This window comes from Oncorhynchus kisutch, unplaced genomic scaffold (genome assembly GCF_002021735.2).
Source record: "Oncorhynchus kisutch isolate 150728-3 unplaced genomic scaffold, Okis_V2 scaffold3951, whole genome shotgun sequence".
Lineage (NCBI taxonomy): Eukaryota > Metazoa > Chordata > Actinopteri > Salmoniformes > Salmonidae > Oncorhynchus > Oncorhynchus kisutch.
This window is the reverse complement of record NW_022265896.1, coordinates 72,549-88,454: the sequence shown is the minus strand read 5'-3', so window position 1 is coordinate 88,454 and position 15,906 is coordinate 72,549. Positions and strand designations below refer to the sequence as shown.

The window sequence follows — 15,906 nt, the reverse complement described above, 5'->3', positions numbered from 1 at the left end:
TCATCCTCCTCTGAAACAGAGCAGCAGATGTCTTTCATCAGGTCTTCATCCTCCTCTGAAACAGAGCAGCAGATGTCTTCATCAGGTCTTCATCCTCCTCTGAAACAGAGCAGCAGATGTCTTCATCAGGTCTTCATCGTCCTCTGAAACAGAGCAGCAGATGTCTTCATCAGGTCTTCATCGTCCTCTGACTTCCTGATACAGTAACTCTGGAGGAGCAGGACAGGCCTAATGTGGACAATCAGCTGTAGACACAGACAGGGACTGGCATGGTTCTCTCTCAACACAATGCCTCGTAGTAACAGACACAGACAGGGACTGGCATGGTTCTCTCTCAACACAATGCCTCGTAGTAACAGACACAGACAGGGACTGGCATGGTTCTCTCTCAACACAATGCCTCGTAGTAACAGACACAGACAGGGACTGGCATGGTTCTCTCTCAACATAATGCCTCGTAGTAACAGACACAGACAGGGACTGGCATGGTTCTCTCTCAACACAATGCCTCGTAGTAACAGACACAGACAGGGACTGGCATGGTTCTCTCTCAACACAATGCCTCGTAGTAACAGACAGGGACTGGCATGGTTCTCTCTCAACACAATGCCTCATAGTAACAGAGAGGGACTGGCATGGTTCTCTCTCAACACAATGCCTCGTAGTAACAGACACAGACAGGGACTGGCATGGTTCTCTCTCAACACAATGCCTCGTAGTAACAGACAGGGACTGGCATGGTTCTCTCTCAACACAATGCCTCGTAGTAACAGACAGGGACTGGCATGGTTCTCTCTCAACACAATGCCTCGTAGTAACAGACACAGACAGGGACTGGCATGGTTCTCTCTCAACACAATGCCTTGTAGTAACAGACAGGGACTGGCATGGTTCTCTCTCAACACAATGCCTCGTAGTAACAGACACAGACAGGGACTTGCATGGTTCTCTCTCAACACAATGCCTCGTAGTAACAGACACAGACAGGGACTGGCATGGTTCTCTCTCAACACAATGCCTCGTAGTAACAGACACAGACAGGGACTGGCATGGTTCTCTCTCAACACAATGCCTCGTAGTAACAGACACAGACAGGGACTGGCATGGTTCTCTCTCAACACAATGCCTCGTAGTAACAGACACAGACAGGGACTGGCATGGTTCTCTCAACACAATGCCTCATAGTAACAGACACAGACAGGGACTGGCATGGTTCTCTCTCAACACAATGCCTCGTAGTAACAGACACAGACAGGGACTGGCATGGTTCTCTCTCAACACAATGCCTCGTAGTAAAAGACACAGACAGGGACTGGCATGGTTCTCTCTCAACACAATGCCTCGTAGTAACAGACAGGGACTGGCATGGTTCTCTCTCAACACAATGCCTCGTAGTAAAAGACACAGACAGAGACTGGCATGGTTCTCTCAACACAATGCCTCGTAGTAAAAGACACAGACAGGGACTGGCATGGTTCTCTCAACACAATGCCTCGTAGTAAAAGACACAGACAGAGACTGGCATGGTTCTCTCAACACAATGCCTCGTAGTAAAAGACAGACAGGGACTGGCATGGTTCTCTCTCAACACAATGCCTCGTAGTAAAAGACACAGACAGGGACTGGCATGGTTCTCTCAACACAATGCCTCATAGTAAAAGACACAGACAGGGACTGGCATGGTTCTCTCTCAACACAATGCCTCGTAGTAACAGACACAGACAGGGACTGGCATGGTTCTCTCAACACAATGCCTCGTAGTAAAAGACACAGACAGAGACTGGCATGGTTCTCTCAACACAATGCCTCGTAGTAAAAGACACAGACAGGGACTGGCATGGTTCTCTCTCAACACAATGCCTCGTAGTAAAAGACAGGGCTTCCCAGCAGGTTAAGACAGAACGGATGACCCAGCACGATGACCCACTCTGAGTGGTGATATTCATCAACACTGACTGGGATCCAATCAGCACGCCTGATAATTCCCTCAGGGGAGCTGACTGGGATCCAATCAGCACGCCTGATAATTCCCTCAGGGGAGCTGACTGGGATCCAATCAGCACGCCTGATAATTCCCTCAGGGGAGTTCACTTCCTGCTAGCTGTTTGTTAATTTCCAACAATAAGACATTAAGAGTGAGAATGTTTAGTCATGAATGTCAGTCCTGTCAGAGGCAGTGTTAGGGCCTGGGTAACACCGTGTGTTTGATAAGCAGTGTTAGGACCTGGGTAACACCGTGTGTTTGATAAGCAGTGTTAGGACCTGGGTAACACCATGTGTTTGATAAGCAGTGTTAGGGCCTGGGTAACACCATGTGTTTGATAAGCAGTGTTAGGACCTGGGTAACACAGTGTGTTTGATAAGCAGTGTTGGGGCCTGGGTAACACCGTGTGTTTGATAAGCAGTGTTAGGACCTGGGTAACACCGTGTGTTTGATAAGCAGTGTTAGGACCTGGGTAACACCATGTGTTTGATAAGCAGTGTGTTTGATAAGCAGTGTGTTTGATAAGCAGTGTTAGGGCCTGGGTAACACCATGTGTTTGATAAGCAGTGTTAGGACCTGGGTAACTTATACTAAAACACGTGACAGTCTATGAGCCCGGGGGAAGTGAAACAACCCCAGAGAGGTCACAGGTCATCAACGCAATGAGTGTCGAATTTACTTAACAGAAGGTTCATTTGGGACGTGTGGCTTCTTTGATGGAATAGAAGGTCCGTAGTGATTAGGTTATTATGAGTGTACTGATATACGTAGGACACGTGGCATCCCAACACTATCTGGGAGTTGGTCCGTAGTGATTAGGTTGTGACATCCCAACACTATCTGGGAGTTGGTCCGTAGTGATTAGGTTGTGACATCCCAACACTATCTGGGAGTTGGTCCGTAGTGATTAGGTTGTGACATCCCAACACTATCTGGGAGTTGGTCCGTAGTGATTAGGTTGTGACATCCCAACACTATCTGGGAGTTGGTCCGTAGTGATTAGGTTGTGACATCCCAACACTATATGGGAGTTGGTCCGTAGTGATTAGGTTGTGACATCCCAACACTATCTGGGAGTTGGTCCGTAGTGATTAGGTTGTGGCATCCCAACACTATCTGGGAGTTGGTCCGTAGTGATTAGGTTGTGACATCCCAACACTATCTGGGAGTTGGTCCGTAGTGATTAGGTTGTGACATCCCAACACTATCTGGGAGTTGTGCCTGCCATCACACGCGTAATCAGCCTCATTGGCTGGAACGGTCCCACCTGACCTGGCCTCCTCCTGACTGCCTTCCATTACTTTGCATTGTTAGAGCGGCCAATGGAGTGTCTGGTCAATGTAATGGATCATCTGTGGCTAGGCTGAGGATAGGCTGAGGCTGAGGATAGGCTGAGGCTAGGCTGAGGCTGAGGATAGGCTGAGGATAGGCTGAGGCTGAGGATAGGCTGAGGCTAGGCTGAGGCTGAGGATAGGCTGAGGACAGACTCTACAGCTGTAGTCTCTGTGTTGTAGCAGACAGAACACCCTGGTTTTCAAACCGGTCAAGAACTTTATTTTTCTGGAGGGAACAGTGGAATTGGTTCCGTTCAGAAGGAACCATCTAAAGCCGCTAGTCATCGTGACAGCGAGAGCTGCTTTTCAGAACAGAAATCAGAGCAGACAACAGCATTCAGACATGTAGCACAGCCAGAGTCCTCTCTCTGCTGAACAAATAACCCCTCTTCCATATCACCCCCCAAACAACAGCTTGACATTCAGACATGTAGCGCAGCCAGAGTCCTCTCTGCTGAACAAATAACCCCTCTTCCATATCACCCCCCAAACAACAGCTTGACATTCAGACATGTAGCGCAGCCAGAGTCCTCTCTGCTGAACAAATAACCCCTCTTCCATATCACCCCCCAAACAACAGCTGCTTCCACTGATAGTGTTGCAAGGTTCAACTCTGTGAGGCTGCGTCCTTACATCTCATTTACTGCATGTATTCTGACCAGGGCCCCACAGGGGCGGCACTCTAGCCCGAACCCGCGGCCTCGAAAAACCTGCCATTATTTCAGGTCCAATCATGGGAGAGTGGGTGTTTTCAGAGAGAGTGGGTGATTCACAGAGTGCCTCTGGTGAACCTCAAAACAACCTAAAATCACTATTTCCCATAAACCTGTCTGAGTTTCAGCTCAAGCTGAGCTGAAGAGCGGTCGGGTCGGTGTTGTGAATGTCTTTCTGTGGTGGTACAACACTGTATGCTACCATTAGGAGAGATGGTCAACTGACACCATTAGGAGAGATGGTCAACTGACACCATTAGGAGAGATGGTCAACTGACACCATTAGGAGAGATGGTCAACTGACACCATTAGGAGAGATGGTCAACTGACACCATTAGGAGAGTTGGTAAACTGACACCATTAGGAGAGATGGTCAACTGACACCATTAGGAGAGATGGTCAACTGACACCATTAGGAGAGATGGTCAACTGACACCATTAGGAGAGATGGTCAACTGACACCATTAGGAGAGATGGTCAACTGACACCATTAGGAGAGATGGTCAACTGACACCATTAGGAGAGATGGTCAACTGACACCATTAGGAGAGATGGTCAACTGACACCATTAGGAGAGATGGTCAACTGACACCATTAGGAGAGATGGTCAACTGACACCATTAGGAGAGATGGTCAACTGACACCATTAGGAGAGATGGTCAACTGACACCATTAGGAGAGATGGTCAACTGACACCATTAGGAGAGACGGTCAACTGACACCATTAGGAGAGATGGTCAACTGACACCATGTCTTTACATCCAGCCTTAGTACAGCGCCGGACACACAGAGGCGTATCAGAGGGGATAAGTACTCATCTGGGGACTGTGACTGTCATGTTAAATTAAACTGGCCTAAGAAGTACTCAGCTGGGGACTGTGACGTTAAATTAAACTGGCCTAAGAAGTAGTCATCTGGGGACTGTGACGTTAAATTAAACTGGCCTAAGAAGTAGTCATCTGGGGACTGTGACGTTAAATTAAACTGGCCTAAGAAGAAAGCACGGAAAAACCGTCAAGAGATATCGGATTGGACTGACAGAGAGACACGAGCTATCTACTTCCACCTACGCATTAACCACCCACCTGGAACGACACACACACACACACACACACACACACACACACACACACACACACACACACACACACACACACACACACACACACACACACACACACACACACAGGTTGGTCTATGAGATGTGTGTATTCTGGCTGAGGACAGAGGACTGATATAACACAATAGCAGCCTTGTGTCACCATGGTAATCTCCTCCCTCTGATCAGGGAGACAAGTCCTAAACCATCTCTGACTGGTCTCTCTGTGTCTCTCAGCTTTAGGACCAGGCAGCTTGTTTCTCTCTCTGTGGTTTTCAGTCTCTGATCAGCTTCAGGACCAGCTGACTGGCCTGTGTCCCTCCCTGCTGTTAGTCTCTCTGATCAGCTGACTGGCCTGTGTCCCTCCCTGCTGTTAGTCTCTCTGATCAGCTTCAGGACCAGCTGACTGGCCTGTGTCCCTCCCTGCTGTTAGTCTCTCTGACCAGACCACTGGCCTGTGTCCCTCCCTGCTGTTAGTCTCTCTGATCAGCTGACTGGCCTGTGTCCCTCCCTGCTGTTAGTCTCTCTGATCAGCTGACTGGCCTGTGTCCCTCCCTGCTGTTAGTCTCTCTGAGCTGACTGGCCTGTGTCCCTCCCTGCTGTTAGTCTCTCTGATCAGCTTCAGGACCAGCTGACTGGCCTGTGTCCCTCCCTGCTGTTAGTCTCTCTGACCAGACCACTGGCCTGTGTCCCTCCCTGCTGTTAGTCTCTCTGAGCTGACTGGCCTGTGTCCCTCCCTGCTGTTAGTCTCTCTGATCAGCTGACTGGCCTGTGTCCCTCCCTGCTGTTAGTCTCTCTGAGCTGACCACTGGCCTGTGTCCCTCCCTGCTGTTAGTCTCTCTGATCAGCTGACTGGCCTGTGTCCCTCCCTGCTGTTAGTCTCTCTGAGCTGACTGGCCTGTGTCCCTCCCTGCTGTTAGTCTCTCTGATCAGCTGACTGGCCTGTGTCCCTCCCTGCTGTTAGTCTCTCTGAGCTGACTGGCCTGTGTCCCTCCCTGCTGTTCCTCTGTAGCTCTGACAAAAGTTGTGTCATCCTTCCTCTGAGAGGACAACTCCCCGCTGGCCAGCGCATGCTAGACCAACCTAGCTGAGCACACACACACACACACACACACACACACACACACACACACACACACACACACACAGAGCCCCGACCCACCCCTATCAATGAGAGTGAGTCATTGTGGGGGGGAGTGAGTCATTGTGGGGAGGGTAAAGAGAGTGAGTCATTGTGGGGGGGAAAATAGTCATTGTGGGGGGGGGGGAGAGAGTGAGTCATTGTGGGGGGGTAAAGAGTCATTGTGTGTGGGGGGGGGGGAGAGTGAGTCATTGTGGGAGGGTAACGAGTCATTGTGGGGGGGGGAAGAGAGTGAGTCATTGTGTGGAGGGTAAAGAGTGAGTCATTGTGGGGAGGGTAAAGAGTGAGTCATTGTGGGGAGGGTAAAGAGTGAGTCATTGTGGGGAGGGTAAAGAGTGAGTCATTGTGGGGAGGGTAAATAGTCATTATGGGGAGGGTAAAGAGTCATTGTGGGGAGGGTCTAGAGTCATTGTGGGGGTTAAAGAGTCATTGTGGACTCTGGAGGATTGATTTGGTACAAATCCCAACTACAAAATCTAACTGATCCCCTCAAAACGGGTAAATATCACATTATGTTAAAACTGACCGAAAGATGTGTGTTCCTTTGCACATTATATATCCGCAATATACACCCGCAATATACACCCGCAACATATACCCACAACATATACACCCTCAACATATACCCACAACATATACACCCTCAACATATACACCCTCAACATATACCCACAACATATACACCCTCAACATATACACCCTCAACATATACACCCTCAACATATACACCCTCAACATATACACCCTCAACATATACACCCTCAACATATACACCCACAACATATACACCCACAACATATACACCCTCAACATATACACCCTCAACATATACACCCACAACATATACACCCTCAACATATACACCCTCAACATATACACCCTCAACATATACCCACAACATATACACCCTCAACATATACACCCTCAACATATACACCCTCAACATATACACCCGCAACATATAACCACAACATATATACCCTGGGTTGGCAGAGCACTACATTGCTGCCTGCTATAGGATGAGGGACAGTGTCTGACAGACCATTGCTGCCTGCTATAGGATGAGGGACAGTGTCTGACAGACCATTGCTGCCTGCTATAGGATGAGGGACAGTGTCTGACAGACCATTGCTGCCTGCTATAGGATGAGGGACAGTGTCTGACAGACCATTGCTGCCTGCTATAGGATGAGGGACAGTGTCTGACAGACCATTGCTGCCTGCTATAGGATGAGGGACAGTGTCTGACAGACCATTGCTGCCTGCTATAGGATGAGGGACAGTGTCTGACAGACCATTGCTGCCTGCTATAGGATGAGGGACAGTGTCTGACAGACCATTGCTGTCTGCTATAGGATGAGGGACAGTGTCTGACAGACCATTGCTGCCTGCTATAGGATGAGGGACAGTGTCTGACAGACCATTGCTGCCTGCTATAGGATGAGGGACAGTGTCTGACAGACCATTGCTGCCTGCTATAGGATGAGGGACAGTGTCTGACAGACCATTGCTGCCTGCTATAGGATGAGGGACAGTGTCTGACAGACCATTGCTGCCTGCTATAGGATGAGGGACAGTGTCTGACAGACATTGCTGCCTGCTATAGGATGAGGGACAGTGTCTGACAGACCATTGCTGCCTGCTATAGGATGAGGGACAGTGTCTGACAGACCATTGCTGCCTGCTATAGGATGAGGGACAGTGTCTGACAGACCATTGCTGCCTGCTATAGGATGAGGGACAGTGTCTGACAGACCATTGCTGCCTGCTATAGGATGAGGGACAGTGTCTGACAGACCATTGCTGCCTGCTATAGGATGAGGGACAGTGTCTGACAGACCATTGCTGCCTGCTATAGGATGAGGGACAGTGTCTGACAGACCATTGCTGCCTGCTATAGGATGAGGGACAGTGTCTGACAGACCATTGCTGCCTGCTATAGGATGAGGGACAGTGTCTGACAGACCATTGCTGCCTGCTATAGGATGAGGGACAGTGTCTGACAGACCATTGCTGCCTGCTATAGGATGAGGGACAGTGTCTGACAGACCATTGCTGCCTGCTATAGGATGAGGGACAGTGTCTGACAGACCATTGCTGCCTGCTATAGGATGAGGGACAGTGTCTGACAGACCATGCTGCCTGCTATAGGATGAGGGACAGTGTCTGACAGACCATTGCTGCCTGCTATAGGATGAGGGACAGTGTCTGACAGACCATTGCTGCCTGCTATAGGATGAGGGACAGTGTCTGACAGACCATTGCTGCCTGCTATAGGATGAGGGACAGTGTCTGACAGACCATTGCTGCCTGCTATAGGATGAGGGACAGTGTCTGACAGACCATTGCTGCCTGCTATAGGATGAGGGACAGTGTCTGACAGACCATTGCTGCCTGCTATAGGATGAGGGACAGTGTCTGACAGACCATTGCTGCCTGCTATAGGATGAGGGACAGTGTCTGACAGACCATTGCTGCCTGCTATAGGATGAGGGACAGTGTCTGACAGACCATTGCTGCCTGCTATAGGATGAGGGACAGTGTCTGACAGACCATTGCTGCCTGCTATAGGATGAGGGACAGTGTCTGACAGACCATTGCTGCCTGCTATAGGATGAGGGACAGTGTCTGACAGACCATTGCTGCCTGCTATAGGATGAGGGACAGTGTCTGACAGACCATTGCTGCCTGCTATAGGATGAGGGACAGTGTCTGACAGACCATTGCTGCCTGCTATAGGATGAGGGACAGTGTCTGACAGACCATTGCTGCCTGCTATAGGATGAGGGACAGTGTCTGACAGACCATTGCTGCCTGCTATAGGATGAGGGGACAGTGTCTGACCAGACCATTGCTGCCTGCTATAGGATGAGGGACAGTGTCTGACAGACCATTGCTGCCTGCTATAGGATGAGGGACAGTGTCTGACAGACCATTGCTGCCTGCTATAGGATGAGAGACAGTGTCTGACAGACCATTGCTGCCTGCTATAGGATGAGGGACAGTGTCTGACAGACCATTGCTGCCTGCTATAGGATGAGGGACAGTGTCTGACAGACCATTGCTGCCTGCTATAGGATGAGGGACAGTGTCTGACAGACCAACCATGTACTCTATGCTTATTGATCAAAGTGCAGTTATTTTAACCCTTGATTATTACCGTTGTCCCGTTGACAGTTAATATTGTAAATCTCCAGAGTAAGCTTTGGCATTATGTACAGTACCAGTCAAAAGTTGGGACACATCTACTCATTCAAGGTTGTATTATTGGGACATGCCTGAATGTGCCAAGCTGTCATCAAGGCAAAGGGTGGCTCCTTTGAAGAATCTCAAATATAAAATCTATTTTGAATTGGTAAACTTGTTTGGTAACTACATGATCCCATATGTGTTATTTCATAGTTTGGATGTCTTCACTATTATTCTACAATGTAGAAGATAAGTAAAAATAAAGAAAAACCCTTGAATGAGAAGGTGTGTCCAAACTGTTGACTTGTACTGTATATTGTTACGTCATGCCAATAAAACTAATTGAATTGAACTTAATTCAATTGAGAGATACAGACAGAGATAAACAAAAACATTTATTTTTACCTTTATTTAACTAGGCAAGTCAGTTAAGGACAAATTCTTATTTTCAATGACGGACTAGGAACAGTGGGTTAACTGCCTGTTCAGGGGCAGAATGACAGATTTGTACCGTGTCAGCTCGGGGATTCAATCTAGGAACCTTTTGGTTACAAGTTCAACGCTCTAACCACTAGGCTACCTGCCGCCCCAGATACAGACAGAGATACAGACAGAGAGAGATACATACAGAGAGACAGAGATACAGACAGATAGACTGAGATAGAGAGAGATCAATCTCCAAGTTAACCCCTCTGCTTCTCCCTCCAAAGGGCCTCTTCATGCCTGTGCAGAGACAGAGAGACAGAGATACAGACAGACACAGAGACAGAGATACAGACAGACAGAGATACATACAGAGAGACAGAGAGATCAATCTCCAAGTTAACCCCTTTGCTTCTCCCTCCAAAGGGCCTCTTCATGCCTGTGCAGAGACAGAGAGCTTGTATTTCTACAGCCCCGTTTCACAACAGGAAGAGAGGCTCCGTTGTGAATGCAGTGAGTGGCCCATTTCGAAGAGAGGCTCCGTTGTGAATGCAGTGAGTGGCCCATTTCGAAGAGAGGCTCCGTTGTGACTGCAGTGAGTGGCCCATTTCGAAGAGAGGCTCCGTTGTGACTGCAGTGAGTGGCCCATTTCAAATCAACACATTTGGAGCTGGTTAAACTGGAATGAAAGAGCTGAACCGACCAAAAGTGTCGCTTGTTTTTCAACCGTTGTTTACTGTCCATCCCCTAAATAACTTTAAAAACGTCTTGTGGGAAACATACACTTCAATGAGGTGAGCTCACACGTTCCTGTGTCGTCCAGACAGCAACACACAGACAGCTGGACACCACCGCGACATGTCATCATCAAGGTTGTGCATTACCCATAGAGAAACAGCAGCATTACATTACACTGGGAGATGAGGGCTTTTAGCTGAGGATTTATCATCATTATCATCTCAAACTACCTCAACATCATCTCAGAGGATTATCATCATTATCATCTCAAACTACCTCAACATCATCTCAGAGGATTATCATCATTATCATCTCAATCTACCTCAATATCATCATCATCTCAAACTACCTCAACATCATCTCAGAGGATTATCATCATTATCATCTCAATCTACCTCAATATCATTATCATCTCAAACTACCTCAATATCATCATCATTATCATCTCAAACTACCTCAGTATCATCATCATCTCAGAGGATTATCATCATTATCATCTCAAACTACCTCTATCATCATCATCTCAAACTACCTCAATATCATCATCATTATCATCTCAACCTACCTCAATATCATTTCAGAGGATTATCATCATTAGCATCTCAAACTACCTCAATATCATCTCAAAGGATTAGACCCCAGGTCATCAGTCTACATCCTAAACTACCTCAATATCATCTCAAAGGATTAGACCCCAGGTCAACAGTCTACACCCTAAACTACCTCAACATCATAGAGAAATTGACCCAGCTCATCAGTCTATATCCTAAACTACCTCATCATCAGAGTAATGGTCCCAGCTCATCAGTCTATATCCTAAACTACCTCATCATCAGAGTAATGGACCCAGTCTACATCCTAAACTACCTCATCATCAGAGTAATGGTCCCAGCTCATCAGTCTACATCCTAAACTACCTCATCATCAGAGTAATGGACCCAGCTCACCAGTCTATATCCTAAACTACCTCATCATCAGAGTAATGGACCCAGTCTACATCCTAAACTACCTCATCATCAGAGTAATGGTCCCAGCTCAGCAGTCTACATCCTAAACTACCTCATCAGAGTAATGGTCCCAGCTCATCAGTCTACATCCTAAACTACCTCATCATCAGAGTAATGGACCCAGTCTACATCCTAAACTACCTCATCATCAGAGTAATGGACCCAGTCTACATCCTAAACTACCTCATCATCAGAGTAATGGACCCAGCTCACCAGTCTATATCCTAAACTACCTCATCAGAGTAATGGACCCAGCTCACCAGTCTACATCCTAAACTACCTCATCATCAGAGTAATGGACCCAGCTCACCAGTCTACATCCTAAACTACCTCATCATCAGAGTAATGGACCCAGTCTACATCCTAAACTACCTCATCATCAGAGTAATGGACCCAGCTCACCAGTCTACATCCTAAACTACCTCATCATCAGAGTAATGGACCCAGTCTACATCCTAAACTACCTCATCATCAGAGTAATGGACCCAGCTCACCAGTCTACATCCTAAACTACCTCATCATCAGAGTAATGGACCCAGCTCACCAGTCTACATCCTAAACTACCTCATCATCAGAGTAATGGACCCAGCTCACCAGTCTACATCCTAAACTGCTGTACTAAGTTGACTACAACAGAGAGGGAGAACAAGAGGAAAAGATAACGCGAGGGAGAAGAGCACATGTCGTGTCTGTAGAGGAGAGATGTAACCCCCCTCTTTATCTCTGGTCCCCACAGGCTGTTGGATTCTCCCTCCCTCTCCCTCTTCCTCCCCACACCCACTTAAAACCCCATTCCCTCCTCTGAGGCAGCTGCTTGCCCCCTGTACTCCCCCCTCTAACCCCAGCCCTCCAGCCCCAACCTCAGCCCCAACCGCAGCCCTCCAGCCCCAACCTCAATCCCTCCAGGCCCAATCTCAATCCCTCCAGCCCCAACCTCAATCCCTCCAGCCCCAACCTCAATCCCTCCAGCCCCAACCTCAATCCCTCCAGCCCCAACCTCAATCCCTCCAGCCCCAACCTCAATCCCTCCAGCCCCAACCTCAGCCCCACCTCAATCCTCAGCCCCAACCTCAATCCCTCCAGCCCCAACCTCAATCCCTCCAGCCCCAACCTCAATCCCTCCAGCCCCAACCTCAATGACATTAGAACGCTTCGGGAGCCGCGTGGAGCTTAAAATGACTCCAGGAGCATTACTCCTACACCACAGCCCTCCAGGATCATTACTCCTACACCACAGTCCTCCAGGAGCATTACTCCTACACCACAGCCCTCCAGGAGCATTACTCCTACACCACAGTCCTCCAGGAGCATTACTCCTACACCACAGTCCTCCAGGAGCATTACTCATACACCACAGTCCTCCAGGAGCATTACTCCTACACCACAGCATTTTACTCATATACCACAGCATTACACTCCTACATTACTTCTAACCCTAACCCCCTCTAACAGTATTCTAACCCCCTCTAACAGTATTCTAACCCCCCTAACAGTATTCTAACCCCCTCTAACAGTATTCTAACCCCCTCTAACAGTATTCTAACCCCCTCTAACAGTATTCTAACCCCCCCTAACAGTATTCTAACCCCCCTAACAGTATTCTAACCCCTCCAACAGTATTCTAACCCCCTCCAACAGTATTCTAACCCCCTCCAACAGTATTCTAACCCCCTCTAACAGTATTCTAACCCCCTCTAACAGTATTCTAACCCCCTCTAACAGTATTCTAACCCCCTCTAACAGTATTCTAACCCCCTCTAACAGTATTCTAACCCCCTCTAATAGTATTCTAACCCCCCCTCTATCCCACAGTATTCTAACCCCCTCTATCCCACAGTATTCTAACCCCCCTATCTCACAGTACTCTAACCCCCTCTATCTCACAGTACTCTAACCCCCTCTATCTCACAGTATTCTAACCCCCTCTAACCAACAGTATTCTAACCCCTTTCTATCCAACAGTATTCTAACCCCCTCTAACCAACAGTATTCTAACCCCCTCCAACAGTATTCTAACCCCTCCAACAGTATTCTAACCCCTCCAACAGTATTCTAACCCCCTCCAACAGTATTCTAACCCCCTCCAACAGTATTCTAACCCCCTCCAACAGTATTTTAACCCCCTCCAACAGTATTCTAACCCCCTCCAACAGTATTCTAACCCCCTCCAACAGTATTCTAACCCCCTCCAACAGTATTCTAACCCCCTCTAACAGTATTCTAACCCCCTCTAACCAACAGTATTCTAACCCCCTCTAACCAACAGTATTCTAACCCCCTCCAACAGTATTCTAACCCTCTCTAACAGTATTATAACCCCCTCTAACAGTATTCTAACCCCCTCTAACAGTATTCTAACCCCCTCTAACAGTATTCTAACCCCCTCTAACAGTATTCTAACTCCTCAGTCTCTGGACTCAGGGGAAAGTAACATTTCATAACCTTCCACAGTTCCTTATTCAAACCAACACAATGCAAATGTTCTGCCGACTGTTGCCTGTGGTCAATCCTGCAGCTCTCACAACATTGCAAAAGCCGAATGAGAAGCGTGTGTTGCCAAGATTAAAAGAAAATAGCAAATCATTTAAACAAAAACAACCGGTTTCTCACACAAAAAGACAAGACCAGAGATCTTACCTCACCTGGTGTGTAGTAACGTAGGTCTGTTAACAGTCCATAATCCAACAGGTCCTATGTTTGCAGAGTGTCAGCTACAGGCAGCAGTGACAACAGGAGAGGATCTAGCTAACAGAACAGAGGAAGAGGCTCGACTAGACACCAGGCAGAAGTGACAACAACTAGCGACTCCCAACACCCAAGAAGAAGAAGAGACTCTCACAAGCCCCCACAGCTGCTAAGTGAATGTCTGAGCGAAGCTTTTCACCCAAACTCTGCCTCCTCTCCTCTCTGACGTCAAACCCCCGGTGGGGTCACATGACACGGTTCTATGAAAGGCGTTGCCCTGGTAACAGTAGAACACAGGGGGGGGGGGGGGGCGGGAGCTACTGCTGAAAGCGTTTTCAATAGGTCGTCTATAACACAGCAGCAGCCAGGGCTGGGAAATACACTCTACAAGTCTGTCAGCAGCACAGAGAGACCACAGACACGTGTTAACATCAACCCTGCAGAGTTTCAAAGGTCTCCTTTTAAACTGGACAACAGAACTGAGTCACCTGGAAAAAGAGGGAAGGGGGTTTGGGTTTAGGTCACTCCATTTTCATACTATACGCAGTCTGATCTTCTCAGCTAACTACTGAACCACACGCAGTCTGATCTTCTCAGCTAACTACTGAACCACACGCAGTCTGATCTTCTCGGCTAACTACTGAACCACACGCAGTCTGATCTTCTCGGCTAACTACTGAAACACACGCAGTCTGATCTTCTCGGCTAACTACTGAACCATACGCAGTCTGATCTTCTCGGCTAACTACTGAACCATACGCCCAGACAGCTACATGTTGTCTACCCCAGACAGCTACATGTTGGTGTTGTCTACCCCAGACAGCTACATGTTGTCTACCCCAGACAGCTACATGTTGTCTACTCCAGACAGCTACATGTTGTCTACCCCAGACAGCTACATGTTGTCTACTCCAGACAGCTACATGTTGTCTACCCCAGACAGCTACATGTTGTCTACCCCAGACAGCTACATGTTGTCTACCCCAGACGGCTACATGTTGGTGTTGTCTACCCCAGACGGCTACATGTTGGTGTTGTCTACCCCAGACGGCTACATGTTGGTGGTGTCTACCCCAGACAGCTACATGTTGTCTACCCCAGACAGCTACATGTTGGTGTTGTCTACCCCAGACAGCTACATGTTGGTGTTGTCTACCCCAGACGGCTACATGTTGGTGTTGTCTACCCCAGACAGCTACATGTTGGTGTTGTCTACCCCAGACAGCTACATGTTGTCTACCCCAGACAGCTACATGTTGTCTACCCCAGACAGCTACATGTTGTCTACCCCAGACAGCTACATGTTGTCTACCCCAGACAGCTACATGTTGTCTACCCCAGACGGCTACATGTCGGTGTTGTCTACCCCAGACAGCTACATGTTGGTGTTGTCTACCCCAGACAGCTACATGTTGTCTACCCCAGACAGCTACATGTTGTCTACCCCAGACAGCTACATGTTGTCTACCCCAGACAGCTACATGTTGTCTACCCCAGACAGCTACATGTTGTCTACCCCAGACGGCTACATGTCGGTGTTGTCTACCCCAGACAGCTACATGTTGGTGTTGTCTACTCCAGACAGCTACATGTT

At 48.2% G+C, this 15,906-nt stretch overlaps 1 protein-coding gene across 6 annotated transcripts in view; it reads right to left on the bottom strand.

Annotated features, from left to right (window-relative positions):
- Positions 1–15,906, bottom strand: part of LOC116372468 (neurocalcin-delta A-like) — a 94,990-nt gene that overhangs the window by 41,444 nt on the left and 37,640 nt on the right. Inside the window, exon 1 of one of the 6 annotated variants that reach the window (XM_031821271.1) lies at positions 14,265–14,528. The exons of 4 other annotated variants lie outside the window; for them this stretch is intronic. The gene's annotated coding sequence lies outside the window, so the exon portion shown is untranslated. Of the gene's footprint in view, positions 1–14,264; positions 14,529–15,906 lie in introns of those variants that run through there. One more of the 6 variants, XM_031821272.1, reaches the window with a different exon arrangement.